Below are 20,430 nucleotides of genomic sequence, written 5' to 3'. Positions count from 1 at the left end.
TATACCCGCATTATACTGGTGGGTGACCTAGAACAGAAATGAAAAGACAGAAATGTATTCCCGCATTATACTGGTGGGCGACCTAGAACATGAAATGAAAACATAAATGCATACCCGCATTATACTGGTGGGCGACCTAGAACATGAAATGAAAAGATAAATGCATGCTCGCATTATACTGGTAGGCGACCTAGAACATGAAATGAAAAGATAAATGCATACTCGCATTATACTGGTGGGTGACCTAGAGCATGAAATGAAAACATAAATGCATACTCGCATTATACTAGTGGGCGACTTAGAACATGAAATGAAAACATAAATGTATACCCGCATTATACTGGTGGGTGACCTAGAACAGAAATGAAAAGACAAAAATGTATTCCCGCATTATACTGGTGGGCGACCTAGAACATGAAATGAAAACATAAATGCATACCCGCATTATACTGGTGGGCGACCTAGAACATGAAATGAAAAGATAAATGCATGCCCGCATTATACTGGTAGGCGACCTAGAACATGAAATGAAAAGAGAAATGTATTCCCGCATTATACTGGTGGGCGCCTAATTGGTAAAGAATAATTTGAATTTGTTTCCTCGATTCTCCGAGAAAATTTTCACTTGTGGCAGAAAATTTTCTGCCCCAATTCTGGCGATCTTTCTTATGGCGTATCTTTAGGCCATCATCAACACTTTATTTTCCTGTTCAAATCAAAGAAAATTTAGTTAGTTTTTTTTTTTTTGAAATATGGCGAGTGGTCATGTCACTCCTGATGGGGATGATTGTTCCCTTTCCCTTATTCCTGTTCGGCGTTCTCAAAACTTGTTGGGGATGATGTTATTTGCTGGGGATAACATTCTGCTGGGGATGGTTTTTCCATTTATCCCTTCACCATTTTGTATCTCAAAAATTTCTGGAGGTTATTTTGCCGAAGATGGATTTTCCTTTCTTCCCTTCCCATTTTGTGTTGTCCGACCACCTCGGAGCTTGGTCGATATTCGGTCGGAGTCCTCTGGGGATCGTCTTGGAACTTGGCCCACAATTTCCTCAACATGTCTCTTTTTTTTTCCGGCTCTTCCCCGTACTTTCCTTGCCATTTTTAGGACAGTATCATTCGGCCTGGCAATCAACGTCTTTTGTCTTATTGCCTTGTCTCTGGATTGCCCTTTTCACATTTTATGTTGTACCATTTTGGCAACTGGTAGTAAGCTCTGAAAGACCTTCCTTAAAACATAAATTTCTAGAAAAATTCTTTTAAACAAAGAAATGAAAAGATAGAAAAATGAGAAAATCTTTCTGAACAAATGATGGAAAAAAATGAACTTATCTGGGTGATATAACCGATTCCAATGATCATGTTGTGCATTCCGGATTAATCAACCCAGTCTATTTGTGTCGATCAAACTTTCTGATGTCTTCACTTGCTGGGGATAAATAGGTGCCCAATTCTTCGCAAAATGCGGATCTTTTCCGTCAATCTATCTTGTCGCCTTATAGTGCCCTTCGCGGGGTTTTCACTAACAAGGCTCTCTCATTTCTCACAACTCCCGTCGCCTTATGGTGCCTGTGAAGGTTTTCACCGATAAGACTCTCTCATTTTGTATTTCTCAGCTTACGTCGCCTTATGGCGCCTGTGAAGGTTTTCGCCGATAAGACTCTCTCATCTTATTTTCTCAGCTTGGGATTGGAGTGTTGCCGATAAGATTTTTCTCTGTTGGGAATTCTTATGGCTATCAATTCTTTCAACTCATGATCCTTATGCAGTCAAGGATCGGCGTTTTATTCTTGGTTTTCATTTGCCTATCTTAACACCTCTCGGATACTGATCGGGAGGTCTTTTTTGGATATCAATATAGGTTTTAGAAGAAAAGGATATAAAATTCAAAATAACTTTGATGGGTAAAGTATTACAACTCTTGGAATCAATTTTTTTTTTCTTCAAAATTTAGAAACATAATTTCTGCCCCAGTTTTCTTACTTGGGAATTTTTCTTTTGATTTTTTTTTTTTTTACCTTATGACCGAGCCGTGAGGCGCCTACATATCCTCTTTGAGGAATCAGGTCGAACGTAGTTCACTAACTCCTTTGTTTTCTTGCGACCTTCAAAAAGTTTTTTTTTTCATTAATGATTCCAAGAGAGGGGTATAAAAAGATAAGTATGGCTCAAAGGGGTAAAACAAAGGTTAAAAGTGTTTGGATAGAAGAAAGAATTGCCTCCGTCATTTCATTATCCGATAAGCACTAAGTACAAACAAACAAATAAACAACAAAAGAAATTACACATAATATCTTTTGACTGCATCAGAATTGATAGCCATGTCGACGCATCTTCCTTCAACATCTGTCAGACGTAAAGCGCCGTTGGATAATACTCTGGTCACAATATACGGCCCTTGCCAATTCGGGGCGAACTTGCCTTTTGCCTCAATCTGATGTGGGAGGATCCGTTTCAATACTTGTTGCCCTACTTCAAATTTCCTGGGGCGCACCTTCTTATTGTATGCTCTTGCCATTCTCTTTTGATATAACTGGCCATGACATACTGCTGCCAATCTTTTTTCATCCATTAAACTCAGCTGCTTTAGTCGGGTTTTGACCCATTCATCATCGTCAATCCCGGCCTCAGCGATAATTCGAAGGGAAGGAATTTCAACTTCTGCTGGTATTACTGCTTCGGTTCCGTATACCAACAAATAAGGAGTCGCACCTATTGAAGTACGAACAGTAGTGCGGTATCCTAACAACGCAAATGGTAGCTTTTCATGCCATTGTCTGGATCCTTCAATCATTTTCCTCAATATCTTCTTTATATTTTTGTTGGCTGCCTCAACTGCTCCATTCGCCTTGGGCCGATACGGGGTGGAATTACGGTGTGTAATCTTAAACTGTTCACATACTTCTCTCATCAAGTTGCTGTTAAGATTAGCACCATTGTCCGTGATTATTATTTTTGGGATCCCAAATCTACAAATGATATGGGAATGGACGAAATCCACCACTGCCTTCTTGGTTACAGACTTGAAAGTTTTGGCTTCAACCCACTTAGTGAAATAATCGATGGCTACCAGAATGAACCTGTGACCGTTCGAAGCTGCCGGCTCGATAGGCCCAATGACATCCATGCCCCATGCCACAAATGGCCATGGTGCGGACATTGTGTGCAATTTCGTTGGTGGAGAATGAATCAGATCTCCGTGTATCTGACACTGATGGCATTTTCGTACGAAACTGATACAATCATGCTCCATAGTGAGCCAATAATATCCCGTTTGCAGAATCTTCTTTGCCAACACATATCCGCTCATATGAGGTCCACAGACTCCAGCATGTACCTCTGTCATCACTATCGTGGCTTGACCCGCATCAATACATCTCAGCAATCCCAGATCTGGGGTTCTTTTGTACAACATTCCTCCACTGAGGAAAAATCCATTTGCCAATCGTCGAATGGCTCTCTTTTGATCTCCGGTTGCCTGCTCCGGGTATATTCCCATCCTGAGGTATTCCTTGATATCATAAAACCATGGCTCGCCATCCATTTCTTCTTCTATTATGTTGCAGTAGGCATGCTGATTACGAACCTGAATATACAATGGGTCAACATGGATTTTGTCTGGATGGTGCAACATCGATGCTAAAGTGGCCAAAGCATCGGCAACCTCATTGTGAACTCTCGGGATGTGTCTGAACTCCACTGATCGAAATCGCTTGCTCAGATCGTGCAAACATTGTCGATATGGTATAAGCTTCAAATCCCGTGTTTCCCATTCACCCTGGATCTGATGTACTAGGAGGTCCGAGTCTCCCAAGACCAAGACGTCCTGAACATCCATGTCTGCAGCCAATCGTAGGCCCAAAATACATGCCTCATATTCAGCCATGTTGTTGGTACAATAGAAACGTAGCTGAGCTGTAACAGGATAGTGATGTCCTGTTTCTGAAATAAGTACTGCTCCTACTCCAACTCCTTTTGCATTAGCAGCCCCGTCAAAGAAAAGCTTCCACCCTGGTTCCTCATTCAGTTCTAACTCCTCTATATGTATCACTTCTTCATCAGGAAAATACGTCCTCAAAGGCTCGTATTCTTCATCAATAGGATTCTCAGCCAAGTGATCGGCCAATGCTTGAGCTTTCATGGCCGTCCTCGTCACATAGACAATGTCGAACTCTGTGAGTAATATCTGCCATTTTGCCAATCTTCCTGTGGGCATAGGCTTCTGGAAAATATACTTTAATGGATCCAGACGTGAAATAAGGTAAGTAGTATGTGACGACAGATAATGCTTAAACTTCTGTGCTACCCAAGTTAGAGCACAACATGTCTTCTCAAGTTGAGTGTACTTATTCTCATAGACTGTAAACTTCTTGCTGAGATAATAGATGGCTTGCTCTTTTCTTCCTGTGATGTCGTGTTGACCCAACACGCAACCAAACGAATGATCCAGGACCGTTAGATAAAGGATTAATGGCCTCCCCGACTCAGGTGGAACCAATACAGGTGGATTGGATAAATAACCTTTGATCTGGTCAAATGCCTCCTGACATTCTGCCGTCCATTCTATCGCGGCATCTTTCCTCAGCAATCGAAAGATGGGTTCACAAGTTGTTGTGAGCTGAGCGATGAATCTGCTGATATAGTTCAACCTTCCCAACAGACTCATTACTTCTGTTTTGTTCCTCGGTGGCGGCAATTCCTGGATGGATTTGATCTTTGACGGATCCAACTCAATGCCTCGCCGACTGACGATAAATCCTAACAGCTTTCCAGATGGAACACCAAATGCACATTTGGCTGGGTTGAGCTTAATGTCGTACCTTCGAAGTCTTTGGAAAAACTTCCTAAGGTCTGCTACGTGGTCTTCCTGACGCTTGGATTTGATGATCACATCATCTACGTACACTTCGATCTCTTTGTGTATCATATCATGGAACACAGTAGTCATTGCTCTCATGTACGTTGCCCCAGCGTTCTTCAAACCGAATGGCATTACCCGATAACAATAAGTCCCCCATGGCGTAATGAAAGCTGTTTTCTCTGCATCTTCTTCATCCATCAAAATCTGATGATACCCAGCGTAGCAATCCACAAAGGAGCCGATTTCTCGCCCGGCGCAATTGTCGATCAAGATATGGATATTGGGCAATGGAAAGTTATCCTTTGGGCTTGCCCTGTTCAGATTACGGTAGTCGACGCATACCCTGATCTTCCCATCTTTCTTTGGTACTGGCACCACATTAGCCAACCAATCAGGATATCGAGAGACCCGAATAACCTTTGCTTGCAGCTGCTTGGTTACTTCTTCTTTAATCTTCACACTCATATCTGTCTTGAACTTCCTCAGTTTCTGCTTGACGGGAAGGCATGCCGGGTCAATGGGCAATTTGTGAACCACTAGCTTGGTGCTTAAACCCGGCATGTCGTCATACGACCATGCAAAAACATCTTTAAACTCAATGAGTGCTTTGATTAATTCTTCCCTGATGTCAGGCTCAATGTGGATGCTGATTTTGGTTTCTCGGACATTATCCGCATCCCCTAGATTTACAGCCTCGGTGTCATTCAGATTAGGCTTGGGTTTCTCTTCAAATTGGCATAGTTCTCGGTTTATTTCTTCGAAGGCTTTATCCTCATCATATTCAGACTCATCGTCATAATCGATCTCTTGTATCATTAAATCAGAGTCAGATTGATTTATTAGACTAGGTCGAAGATCCGTCGTGCATGCCATGTCATTAGAACCAGTAAAAAGAGAACTGTTCAGAAAGAGAAAAGAATAAAACAAAATTAAAATGAGACAAGAAAAGAATTTTATTAAAATGCGGGGTAACAGGGTTCACACTTTTACAAGACAAAATAAGATTTGGATTACACCCTGAATAATCCGAAAAATAAGAAAGCAAAAATCAAAGCCTACTACCAGGACTCTCCCCGAGTAGGAAGAGGAGTAACCGTCCAATTGTTGGTTTTGGCCTCAGGCCCCATAAACTGTATGTCTGTTCCGCTGGAACCCTCTCCGACTTCTACCATATTGACATCAGTGAACAATCTTTCGAAGCTCTGATTCAGATCCCCGTCAATCCCAATCAATGGCCCGAGAACTTTCGGGACCGGTGACCCCTTGGCGCTTGCTCTAACAAAAGATCTTGAGAGACGTGGCACAGGTTTGGGAAGAAACCAAACTTTCTTCTTCATTTTCCGCGCTCGTTTTACATCTGCCGCAGTCGGTTTGAACCCCAACCCAAAGGTCTCCAAATTCTTGGGCAAGGAAACAGGTTGAACAATTCCCTGAAGTTCAGCTCCCAAGCCTTTTCCTGGCATAAACCCATTACCCAGCATTTCTGAAACCATCATAACCGTTGCGGAAGCTATCCTAGGATGCTGAATGATTTCACCCTCGGGGATCTTGTTTGCCGACACTGCATCAAAAATCTGGTAGACCTAGGGACCTTTGTCATCATTAGTCTCTATGAAGGGTACAATGGCGCCTCCTACGGTGCACGCAGTGTCCTCGCCGTGCAACACGACCTCTTGTCTATCCCACTCGAACTTGACCATCTGATGCAAGGTGGATGACACTGCTTTGGCTGCATGGATCCACGGTCGTCCCAACAGAAGGTTATAAGATACCGTAGCATCTAATACTTGGAATTCCATGGTAAACTGGACTGGACCGATGGTCAACTCAAGTACAATATCCCCCACGGTGGCTGTTCCATTTCCGTCAAATCCTCAGACGCAAATGCTATTCTTGTGGATTCTTCCGTGGTCGATCTTCAATTGGTTCAGGGTGGATAATGGACAAATATTGGCACTTGAGCCGTTATCCACCAATGCCCGAGTAACTGCCGAATCTTCACATTTGACAGTTAGGTAGAGAGCTTTATTATGCTCCGTGCCCTCCACTGGCAGATCATCATCTGAAAATGTTACCCTGTTCACCTCGAAAATTTTGTTGGCAATCGTTTCCAGGTGATTTACAGAAATCTCATTGGGCACATGAGCTTCATTCAGTATCTTCATCAGGGCCCGACGATGTTCATCCGAATGGATTAATAATGATAGCAGTGAGATCTGGGCCGGTGTTTTCTTCAACTGTTCGACCACGGAGTAATCCTGCACTTTCATCTTCTTTAAGAAATCCTCAGCTTCTTCTTCTGACACAGGTTTCTTTGTTGCAGCTGGATTGGGTCTTCTCAACTCCGCCGGAGCAAAACACCGTCCTGATCGAGTCAGTCCCTGCGCCTCACAACTATTCTCCTCCACTTGTTGTCCCTTGTACATCACCACTGCCTTCTCATACTTCCAAGGCACAGCCTTGCTATCAATCATTGGTGTTTGGACTACTGGTTTTATGATGACCGGTTCCCTGCAGACCCCTTTCACAACAACCACGGGTGCAGATGATGCTCCCGTTATTACCAACTTAGCTGGTTCTGGTTTCCTTGTAGCGGCAAATGGATTCTTCCCCAATATCACCACTGGCTTGACATCCTCCCCTTTCAACTGTACCCCTGCTTCCTCATTGACCGATTTTTCTTTCGGAGTGGCACGGATCATCATCACTGTCTGTGAGGGTTTCTTCGGCTCCCCTCCTTCGTGCACAAGCTCGATCATGTGGGCTTCAGGGTGCTTTGGCAATGGGTTCTGGTTAATGTTGGGTGCCTCCGGTGCCTGTACCTCGATCTTGTTGGTATCAATAAGATCTTGTATTGCATGTTTCAGCCTCCAACATTTCTCGGTATCATGTCCGGGAGCTCCCGAACAATATTCACATCTTACCGAGTGATCCATATTTTGGGGTAAGGGATTTGGTAATCTAGGCTCAACAGGATTTAATAAACCCAACTGCCTCAATTTGTGGAACAAGGCAATATAAGTTTCCCCCAACTCAGTAAAAGTTCTTTGCCTCTGCAATCTTTCATTTCTGGCGGCCGGATTTCCCCTGAAACCCATCCCTGGAGGGTTCCTGTAGGCTCTTGGTGGTGGATAGGTGTTTTGTGGTGGTGGGTATGTGTTATGTGGAGGTGGGTATGTATTGTGGGGAACCGGCGCGCGCCATTGTGGGCGAACCGGAGGTTGGGTGTATGTCTGGGCTTGATGGACGGTGAAATGTTGTTCTTGTGGTTGGTAGTAGGGTTGTGGAGGGTAATTTGGAATGTGTGGGTAGTTTAGACGATGGGGTCTGGGTTGGTAATGAGGGGAAGGACCTCTAGATCTGGACCAATTGTCGGCCTCTAATGTCGTGACCTCCTCTCTCCTTTTCTTCCCTAGCGCACCTCCCGTGCCGCTCTGAATGGCCTGAGTTGTTGCCTTAATTGCCGAATAACTCAGGATCTTATTGGACTTAAGTCCCTCTTCTATCATACCTCCCATTTTCACCACTTCATTAAATGATTTGCCAACTGACGTCACCAAGTGACCAAAGTAAGTTGGCTCGAGAGTTTGTAAGAAGTAATCCACCATTTCTCCTTCTCTCATTGGGGGATCAACTCTGGCTGCCTGTTCTCTCCATCGGAACCCAAATTCCCGGAAGCTCTCTCCGGGTTTCTTCTCGAGCTTTAGCAATGTGAGACGGTCTGGGACTATCTCAAGGTTGTATTGGAAATGTCCTGCGAAAGCCTGTGCCAAGTCATCCCAGGTGTACCACCTGCTCGGATCTTGTCTTGTATACCACTCTAATGCCGACCCGCTCAAACTCTGGCCAAAGTAAGCTATCAATAGCTCATCTTTGCCCCCTGCTCCCCTCATTTTGCTACAAAAACCCCGTAGATGTGCCATAGGATCGCCATGCCCTTCGTATAAATCGAACTTGGGCATCTTGAACCCTGCTGGTAATTGAACGTCAGGGAAAGGGCATAGATCCTTGTAAGCCACGCTGACCTGGTTACCTAACCCGTGTATGTTCCTGAAGGATTGCTCCAGGCTTTTAAATTTCCGCATCACCTCGTCCTGCTCTGGGCTCTTAGCCGGCTTTTCAATCTCCGCCGGGACCTCAAAGTGGGGATTATAGGTATGTGGCTCGGGTGCTTTGAATGTGAGTTCAGGGGGGTAGTATTGTGTATCGTGAGCCTGAAACAGTGGCTCACTAGATGATCTGTGCAATGGGGCTGGGGGAGGTGCCACAAAGACGGGAACATTTGGTGGAGGAGGGTTTTGAGTGGGTGGTGGAGCTTGGGAATCATAAGCCTCTCTTCCCTGATAATAGTGATGGCTTGGGAAACTTGTTGAAGGACCGGGAGAGGGGTATTCCGGCGTGTGTACTGGTTGGAGGGTAGGAGTAACGGGTAGTTCTTGCCCCTTCTGGGCTCTAGCTAAGGCTATCTGCATTTCATTCATTTCTAGCCTCATTTTTTCCATTTTCTCCAGGGCTTCCTTCAGCATCTGATTGGCCGTTTTTTCTGACTCAACGCTGTTGTCTGACCCAGTCATGCTTTCTGGTATAGGACCTTTTGATCTTGTTTGATAATGGTACGGTGCCAGTACGCTCTAACAACTAACTGATATTGATTGGAAAAACAACAAACTTGTCAGTGTTAGAGTCTTAACAGATATTGTAATTGCATGTTAGGGGGATGCAATGCTCCTACGCAGTTAATCATTTCTAACATGCTTTTGCTCTGACCGCATGCATCATCCCGGCTTATTTTTGCTATGACAAATATATATATATATATATATATATATATATATATATATATATATATATATATATATATATATATATATATATATTTCATTAATTATGGTCGAATCCTATAGAGATTGCCTACGTATCGTGACCCCGCACGAATCAGACCAAGCGTAGTTCGTGCTATAAGATAATTTTTTTTATTACTCAAAATAATGCTATTACAAGCCATCACAAAAAAAATACAGACTTCATATATATATATATATATATATATATATATATATATATATATATATACATATTTTTTTTAAATTTTTTTTAAATTTTTTTTTTATTTTTATTTTTTATTTTTTTGAGAATGTTTGAAAAAAAAAAACATATGGGTAGACAACAGACTCGAAAAACAAACAAGTGCAAGATTGAGCTAGGGATACATTAAAGCTTTGAATTTTGGTGCCCGCGAGGCATCATTCGGCCTTTCCGCGGGCTTGGGGGCCAGGCTTCTTTGCAAGCTTTTTAGTTCCTCCATGATCTGATGGACATAACCCATGATTGAGGCAAAAAGGATATCACGAGGCATCTCTTCACATGTTAGGCACTTCGTGGTGATATAGCGCCCTATATCATTGATCCTACCCCTGATTCTATCCCTCTCTATGCACAGCTGTTCTATCCGTTGATTCTTTAGTCCCAATATTCGAGTATTGTCAATGAGCTGCTCTTGGAACCTCTCCATTTGTTCTTCCATCCGGGCTATCGACTCATAGCAGCGTTCTCTATCTGTTCTAGCATCCTGGGCTTGTTTGAGGACCCGATTATTGAGAATGGAGTTTATCTCTCTCAATGTCGCAACACTCATTTCGTAGTCCCTTTTTACTTGCCATAGGTGCTCTCTCCGTGATGTTGTAACTGTGGCCCACCTGACCCGCATTCTTGTTATACAAGCCTGGGATCTCTCCAAGTCTTCTCGGCTTTGGCTGACTTGATTTCTCAATTCCGCTATCAACCTTTCATCAGAGCGACGTTTCTGTCGGTCGCTATCACTCTTACCGACTTGGCGAATTCGGGCTTTCAGTGCCTGGTTTTCTTTGGCTAATTTGTTCTTCTCACCCTGCTCTGAGGCTACTTGAACGTTGTTTTCAAACATAAGCCTTTCAATTTGTCGCTTCAGCTTCCCGATTTCAACCCGGTAGCCTTCCTCTCTCACTAACCAGCCCCACTGTTCCTGCGAATCATCCGTAAATTGTTGGACGTGAGCTCTTTTGGCAGGCCTCTGACGAATCTGAAACCTTTTCCCGAACCAAACATCGTATTTTGGGTCTACCTCACCCTTAGCCAGCTCTCGAACCATAGTCTTGGGTTCAAGGAATCTACATTCGTGCCACAGCTTTCTAATTTTCCCTTCGGGGAACACGACTCCTGGACTCAACTCAATGGCGTGCTTGCTTAGATCCTCATCAGTGGGAATTACCTGAAATCTTCCTAGTTGGCGCAGTACCCGATGAGGAGCATATGGTTGGATGCTACGAAGTCCCATCAAAAGAACATGACATTCCTCGGCCGCCATGTATATTACCTCAGTATCATTCAACCACCCAAATGCCCATTCAACTTGGTCGGCTGTTGTTGACCTCAATTGTGCAAGCCATGCTTCGACGCCTTCGGGAAATATGACGCCTGTCATTCGTTTCTCAAAGCCGCTAATGCAGTTTCTCTCAGTCAACCCGTGGTTCATGTATCCCACTCGGTGATGGAGGTGTTCTTGCATCCACAGCTGGAGTAACAGATTGCATCCCTGAAAGAACTTGCCTCCTTCTCGGCATATAGTTAAAGCTCGGTAGATTTCGGACAAAATCAAAGGAACCACAGTACTGTCGGTTCTTTTGATTGCAACATCGGCCATCCCTACAAGGCCTATCTCTATTTTTTTATCTTTGCGGGGACAGACCACAACTCCCAGAAATGCTGTGATAAATGCCAAAGTACGTCTTGCTTCCCACTTGATTCTGTTCCCAGTGTGAATTAATCCGAGGTTTGGTTCTTCCAAACCCTGAGGAATTCCGTACCGTTGATACAAGAATTGGAGAGTACAACATCCCTTCGACAAATCATCATTCTGCACCTTCCGACTAATGCTTAGCAAATCCAAGAACGCGTGCGGAGATACTGGTCTTGGTGAAAGTAAATACTGCCCTCTTAGTTTCCCATTCAACCCCGCATATCCGGCGACTTCCTCTAGTGTAGGTGAAAGTTCAAAGTCAGCAAAACGAAACACGTTGCGTGTTGGGTCCCAGAACGGTATTAGAGCCTCGATGATATCTGTCCTTGGCTTGATATTCAACAGATCGACAAAACCTCCCAAAACTCTTTCCACTATCTTTATACTATCCTTTCCCATATCATTCCACCACATGTGGAGTTGCAAAGGGACCTCGCTACACACTGAGAATGGTTCATTTTGACTTGTGCTCATCCTGCACATTTATTATAGTGATTAAAGAAGGAAAAACTTTTATTTGACTTAAAAACTATCTATATTCTAAAGAAATATTTTTTGGATTTTTTTATTTTTTATTTTATTTTATTTTTTTGAAAAAACTTTTAAGGAGAAAGGAAATATTTTTGAACTAATATTCTGAATTTATGAAAGAAATACTACAGAAAAAATATTTTTGAATTTTATTTTGAATATCTTTTAAACAAATAATTGGGATTTTGAGATTAAAAGGAAATATTTTTTTTTAAAAATAAAATAAAATTGAGGTCTAAAAGAAAAACTTTCTAAAGAAGTGAGTAATGTTAAATATTTTTGGATTTTTTTTTTTTTGAATACGGTGAGCCAAAACCAAAGAGGTTTGCCTCTGATCTCACATCCGGTGAGAATCAGACCCGCATAGTTCAGGCTCTAAACTAACTAATTTTTGAAAACAAACAAATTTTTTCCTTTTTCTTTTATAGCAAAAAAAACTATTTTCCTTTTTCATTTTTTTTAAATAAAGCAAATTAAAATAAAAGACTTATTCCTACACACTTTTTGCTTTCTAGGCAAACAAACAATTCTAAAAGTAAAAATATATATGTTTTTTTAAAAAAAAAAAAATCGGCAGCATTTCGACAGTACTTGGACACTGACTTTTCACTTGCTATTTTTATTTTATTTTATTTTTTACACTCCCGAGACTCAGAAGCCGGTCAACATGCAAGACCGAGCAAATAAATGCACATAAAACAAATAAGATGCATCAGGATGGTCATTTTCATTTTTGGTGCACCTGTCCTAGACAGACCCAACCCCTGTGTTGAGCCTCCAAAGTCAGATGCACGTGATGCAAACAAACGTTCCTACTAGGGATTCGGCATGTGGCTTTGTTATACTAGGTTCAGAACCTGGGTGTTTGTTCTAGACCTGGCTTACCCGAGCGGACAGCTCGAGCCGAGGGGGGTAGCGTACCGGGAATACAGAAGCTTCACCGGCTTAGCAACTTGTCCGAACCTCGTTCTAAATTGGGATTTTACACTATACAGAAAAGAAGTCGTACGAAGTACACCCTTCTTCATGATTTAGAAGACTCAGAGAGGAGATGGGTTTCGGCACAGTTTATACACAGTTCACGTAATATCAAAGCGGTAAAAGCAGCATTTAGCACATTAGGCTCAAACATGTAAAAATCAGATAAAACCAAATATGACAATTTATATAAGCTCGAATTTCTAACCCTAAACCACTGGTTCTGGGTTAAGTTCCCCAGCAGAGTCGCCAGAGTTGTCACACCTCCTTTTTCCGGCCCCGCGAGGGTACAAAGAGTTTTTTCCAATTAAAGGACAATCGAAACGGGATTTATTTATTTATTTCAGAGTCGCCACTTGGGAGATTTAGGGTGTCCCAAGTCACCAATTTTAATCCCGAATCGAGGAAAAGAATGACTCTGTTTAACAGTCTGCGCACCAGAAATCCGGATAAGGAATTCTGTTAACCCGGGAGAAGGTGTTAGGCATTCCCGAGTTCCGTGGTTCTAGCATGGTCGCTCAACTGTTATATTCGGCTTGATTATCTGATTTTATACAAATATGAACTTATGTGCAAATTTAACTTTTTACCACTTTATTATTAATATTATTATTATTATTTTTAAAAAAAATTGTGAACATCGTTTAAAACATGTCTTTGGATTACGTCACATGAAATGCACCCGCAATCCGGAACACATTTTTATTCAATGTTTTAGGATTTAGATTTGGGTCGCATGAAATGCGCATCCGAGTTTAAGAAGGTAAAATTAATTAAATCGCGCCTAAAGAGTCTAGCGCGTCATTATCTTTGAGGAAGGAAGTGAAATTCACTAAACAATCCATCCCAAATTCTAAGTAAATTTTTTTTTAAAAAATAATTAAATAAATAAATGAGATTGGAGAATCCTGTAAATTTTTGTATTATTCACATCTATTTATTTTTAGCGAAATCCTTCCTTATTTTAAGAATATCCCTTAATGACTACCTTTTTATTATTACTAAGTTTATCTATAAATATAAAATCAATATCTACATTCTTGAAAATAACATATTAAATAGAAGAGAAAAACAAATATTAACAGAAAGTAATAAAAATTATAATCATAAATACAACATGGAATTGTCGAAAAATAAAATAAAAAATAAAATAAAAAAAATTATCTCATAGTTGGATTAAAATTCAAATTGTTAGTAAGACTTAAGCTTATTGAAACTAATTATTTACAAATACTGAAAATTGAAAGAAAGAAAAAAAACTTGATTACTAAACCATATTTCTAAAAAATTTAAACAATTTAACCTTAACTAACTTTGTTTTAATTCACATCATGTCCTAATACTTGTTCGCAAACTAATTCATGTTTTAACTGAAATTGACTACATGATTCCGATTAACTTATCGTTGACGAAAAACCTTATGAATAAGGAATTTAGTTAATTTGCCAAACTGATTTAATAACGCCATTTTTTACGTTATTTCTTCTATTTTTTGTTATTAAACAGTTTTAGTTAATAATTAGGCTTAAATATATTTCCTAATAATCTGGTTAAGGCGTTATTTAATATATTGCTATAATATGCCTAGTTATGCCAAATGACAGTGATTTACAGAACAATAATACATGAATAACCTAAATACAATACAAAAAATTAAATTAAACTAAATTAAAAATTTAACACTTCATTCTTCATTTCAGCTTACAAAATGCCAAAATTACAGTTGTGTACCTGATATTGTCAATATAAGAAGAAGAAAGTCAGCAACGTAATACGTAACACAGCAACAGCAACAATAACCAGCAATAACCAGTCAACGAAAATCCCAGTGACAGCTTTGAAAAATTCAAAATAAAATCCAGGAATGCCGAAAATAATGGACAGAAACCAAGGGAAATTTTCAGATTTTTGAAAGGCTAGTTAATCTTCAACCCTTAATTTCTACACCTGTATACCAGAATATTTATCAGGTGTGTACTACTTTCTCTTCTAATTTTCAACTTTTTTTTTTATTTTTCTTTGTATGTTTTTTTTTCTTTTCTTGAGAGTTTCAATGTTTTTTCGGAATAAATGTTCAGCTCCTTTTTTTTCTCTAATCTCTCTTTTTTCTCTCTCCCCCTTCTCATTTTTCAGACCTCTCTATATATAATCTCCACCCTTTAATCAATTAAAATCAATCCCTTTCTCTACCAAACCCATTATCTTCCCACTCATCCCCATTACATTAAATAAATATATCACACCACCCCATTATATTTTGTCCCCCATGCTTCATTTAAAATAATGCAAGATTCCCCTTTAAATTAAATCTTGTCCCCCCTTTATATTAAATAATCATATCACAACCCACCCCATTTCATTTTGTCCCCCATGCTTCAAATAAACAATTACAAAATGTACAATTCCTAAACTACCCCTTCCGACCTTACTGAAATTACCAAACTACCCCTGAACGTATTACAAATTTACCAAACTACCCATCAGCTATAACACATCAATTAATCAAACTTAACCAAAATATAGACAATATGATCAATTTCTAACAATGTTCAAACAACAATATGAACACGGATGAACATCATAACAACAATATCACATGAACATGATTTTAACAACATTTCAACAACAAATCACATGAACACAAATTGAACAACCAAGAACAACTAAAATTTGATTGAACAATATTTTTGGCAACAACAAACCTATTTTTCGGATTTAAACAACAACAACAATCAAACAAGTATATTTAGATTCTTAAATTCAATAATATTGAACTTAAAATCAACTCTAACAACATTATAACAAACAATTCTTATATTAAACTTTAAACAAGATTATGAGACTAATTCAAGAAATAATCACAAATGGTAAACAAGAAATCAAACTATACACATTTCGGATTCAAAATCAAACAAACATAATATGAACATGAATTAAATCTAAAAATAAAAACGACGGATTCAAATGACTAAAAACCAACATACTTCCCTTATTGCAACTAAATTCTTTTAGGCAAATGACAAAACAAAACTAAAAAGAAACAATTATGAATTTAAACTTGAACTTTAACAATATTAACAATTTCCGGAAAATACATCAAATACATAAAACAAATTGAGGAAACAATTAATTAAACTTCAATTTGTATCTAACTAACATTAAACTAATAACATTTACCTAAACAATAAAACAAACACGAAATAAACATGAAAAATTCACCAAATAATGAACAAATTAGAAAATTATTTCAACGAAGAACAAACCAAACAAGAATTGAATCATTTATCGATTTTGGATCCGAAAAATACCAAACAAAAATATGGACGATAAATGAGATTCAAAAAACCAACTAACCGGAAATGAAACGACGAACAACGACCAACCAACGACGAACTCGGACAGTGATCGACGACATCGACCAAAACTAACTTCATGTACGCGAACTCGACTGGACTGAAGCAGTAGCATCCGCTACTGCTGGACATCGGCGCTTGAACTGAATGATGAAGACGAAACAGAAGCAGCTGATGATGAAGAGAAATGGACGCATCGCAGCTTAATGAAGAAGCCATAGCCATCGAGGTTCGCGAGCTCGACTGGACTGAAGCAGTAGCATCCGCTACTGCTGGACATCGGAGCTTGAAATGAACGCAGCAGCAGCTCGGACGCGAGGAGGAGCAGCGGCGACGGTGTGGTTTGGACGACGAAGCAGTGGCTATGGCTGTTCGAGCTGAAGAAGACGAAATGAGGCAGCATCAACTCGGTTGTTCGAGCTTGGTCGTTAATGGCGGACGTCTGGCATGGTCGTTCATGGTGAAGCAACAACGAGAAACAGACGATGTGAGGCAGTAGCTAGGAGGACGCTGAAGCAGAAGCAGCGGGCAGTCCATGGTCGAGCTTGAGCTCGTCAATGGAGAAACAACGCTGGGGCGATGGACTATCGTGGTGGTTGTGTCGTTTGGTTGTGTATGTGTGTGTGAGTGTGACGACGTGAGGGGGTGTTCGTGGGGGAGGGTGGTCGAAGAAGAAAGTAAAGGGAAGCCATGGGAGGTGTCTTTGAGTTTGGGGAAGAAGAAGCCAAAATGGGGGGGGGGGCGGATGCTTTAGGCATTTTTTAGGGTTTTCCTACTATTTTTTTTTCTTTGTTTTATTTTTTGAAATGCAAGATAATAGGGTGTTGGGTTATGGACCGGGTTGACCCAGTTCGAAATGGACTGGGTCGTAGGGAAGATTGGGCCATTTTTTGGGCCTGTGGCTTGAAATTGAAGAAGAGGCCCAATTCCGACTTTCTTTATATTTTCGCTCTCTTTTCTTCTTTTATTTTTCTAAAACTAAATTATAAAAATACTTAAACTATTATTAAGAACTAAATTAAGTTATAAAAGCGCAAATTAACTCCCAATAACAATTAACGCACAATTAAGTATTAATTAAGCATAAAATTGTATATTTGGACATTAAATGCTAAAAATGCAAACGATGCCTATTTTTGTAAATTTTTTATTTTTGTAAAACAAATTTAATTATTAACAATTGTAGAATTAAATCCTACATGCAAAATGCGACATATTTTTGTATTTTTTATTAATTTAGCAAATAAACACGCACAGACAAATACAAATAATTATTCAAAATATCACAAAATATCACAAAATTGCACACCAAAGAAAAATCATTTTATTTTTGAATTTTTTGGGAGTAATTCTCATATAGGGCAAAAATCACGTGCTTACAGCTGCCCCTCTTTGCCCGAAGACACGAAGGGTTTTCGTGCAAAGAGATTGTGCGCACAATCCACCCCCGGAAAAATTTAAACAATTTTGCCATGAGTGTGGTCCTCCATAATAAAGACAAGGGTCATCACAGTATGAACAACTACCATCCCACCAATTTTTATTATATGATGCCATTTTTCAAAACTAAGAAAATAAACAAGACCCAAACAATAAAAATAGACTAAGGTAAGAAAAATTAATTACACAAATATTCACAAGTTGGGTATAGAGAAAACTGACCATACTAAGAATTTTTGTATTTCTATCAATGGTAATTGATAATTCCGTTAACTCTCCGACAACGGCGCCAAAATTTGATCACGCCCAACTATGCCTTATAAAAAGGACTCTGCGGACGTTGCAAATATAACCCGAGTATTACGCCCAGGGTCGAATCCACAGAGAGTTAACCTATCAATCACTATCTTTAGACCCACTAAACTCTTCAGAACCTGCTTCCCAAATGTTTGAATCACAAGTTGATGGTTTCTATAGTAACTAAAATTGCAAGTAAATAAACAGCTGTAAACTAAGGATGCTAAGGTTGTAAACAATGGTGAGAAAAAGCTAAGGTAAAGATTTCCCCTATTGATGGAATCCCTTATGTTTATGCGTCATACAAATTTACCAACACACCTCTATCAATCATGAACACTTTTCTTACCGTAAATCTCTCCCGAGTAATCACAGTAATATACTATTGCACTCTCCCGAGATACACTAGCTAGCTTTAATTAACACAGTTCACTTAAGATTGCACCCAAGACTTCGTTATCCCTAATCCCGCCTTTAAACCCGCAGTTATAGATTCCTCTTATACTTTAGGAGTGGTGTTATTCAACAATAACCTAAATATGCACTCTCTCCCGAGTTATGCACACTAAATAGGCACAGCTAATTGAGGATCCTGTCAATTAACTACAACAAGAACATAGTTGAATAAATAAAGATTGAAACTAGCAATTTGTATTCACATAAACAAGAAGTTCATCCCCCAATAGGTTCCATCAAAACCTTAGACAAAAGATTTAGCTACTCATAACTATGGGTAAATAAACTAAAACAATATTCATCATAAAACTTGCAAGAAAAATAAAGAGAGGAAGAAACCAAGATGTTTTGGGTGATCTCTCACACTTGTTCTTCTTCCAAAAATGCTCTCCAAAAACAATACATACTCTCTTGGGCGGAGTCTAGTGTTTAAAATAGGGTTTTGGGCTAAAAATCCCGTATTTTGCACTTTAGTCCCTGAAATTTCCGCCTCCTGCAGCGGTTCTACCGCGGTCGCGGTCAAACCGCGGTCAAACATGGCCTCTGCTGCTTCAATTGTCTGCGAGCAGCCCTCACCGCGGTTCTGCCGCGGTCTCGGTAAAACCGCGGTATTTCATCCTGTTCCGTTTGAAATATGGAAAAACATAAAACATGAAAGTTGTAGTCCTTTGAGTCATCTTTCCAACCATATATCATGGAGCCCAAATGGAGTTCTGAGTAAAAAGTTATGTCTATTTTACTAGACAGTGCGCAATATGCCTCTTCGAGTTTTCGTTTTGTTGTTTTATCATCCGTTGATCCCCGAACGCGATCCCGACTTAATTCCTTGAGCTCTTACTCAGACTTCAAAGCTCAAAACCACTTAAATTTATTCCATAACATCTATATAGCTCGGAATCACACCTACAAGGCATAAAACACACAATTAGTGCAAAACACTAGCGATTAAAGCGCAAACTCAACTAAAGTGCAATAAATTAGAGTGTAATAATAGACTAAAATACGTAATTATTGCCTATCATCAGATAGATCTCCTCATTTACCCAAATTAAAATATTAGTTCGATTATGATAACCTATGTGACAAAATGCTCTTTATGAAACTAAAAATTAAAGCCTAATGAGTGCCTTAAGTCTTTAAAATACATTACTTAAGTTAATATACTAGTAAGATAATCTCCCCTTCTTGGAAAAATGCATTTAACTCGTTTTTGTGGTTGTCTTAAATTCTAAATATGCATTAAATACCATATATCACAGAGCTAATCAATTGATGTTATAACTTTAGATTCCATACCTTATTATGCATTTATGCTAGATTATTATTTCTCCGGACAAATTTTAATAATTTTTATCTGAAATTCACTTACATATGCATAGATTCATAATTATATTGATCGTACCTACCCTACATATAGAGTTAAGGATTTACTCAAAAATTTGTTAGATTATATGCTAAGATGATCGGCTCTTTTTCGGAGATTTTATACATTTAGACAACTTTTGTCTGTAGTTGTATCAGATTCATATAATTTTAAAGGTTTATTAAATCTTTATATTTATTTTGAGTAGATTTCACTTGACACTAGAATTTAAAATTCTAAAAAAGCACCTTACTACCTTTGAATAAGACAAAATATCTTCTTGATCATGAATAAACGATCAAAATAAACTTGATATATTGGAAAGTTCAACGATAGCCAACTATTAGTATGAATTATAACAACTCACAATTAAAAG

The sequence above is a fragment of the Nicotiana sylvestris genome, chromosome 6 (assembly GCF_000393655.2).
Source record: "Nicotiana sylvestris chromosome 6, ASM39365v2, whole genome shotgun sequence".
NCBI classification, from domain to species: Eukaryota; Viridiplantae; Streptophyta; class Magnoliopsida; order Solanales; family Solanaceae; genus Nicotiana; species Nicotiana sylvestris.
This window is presented reverse-complemented; position numbering follows the sequence as displayed.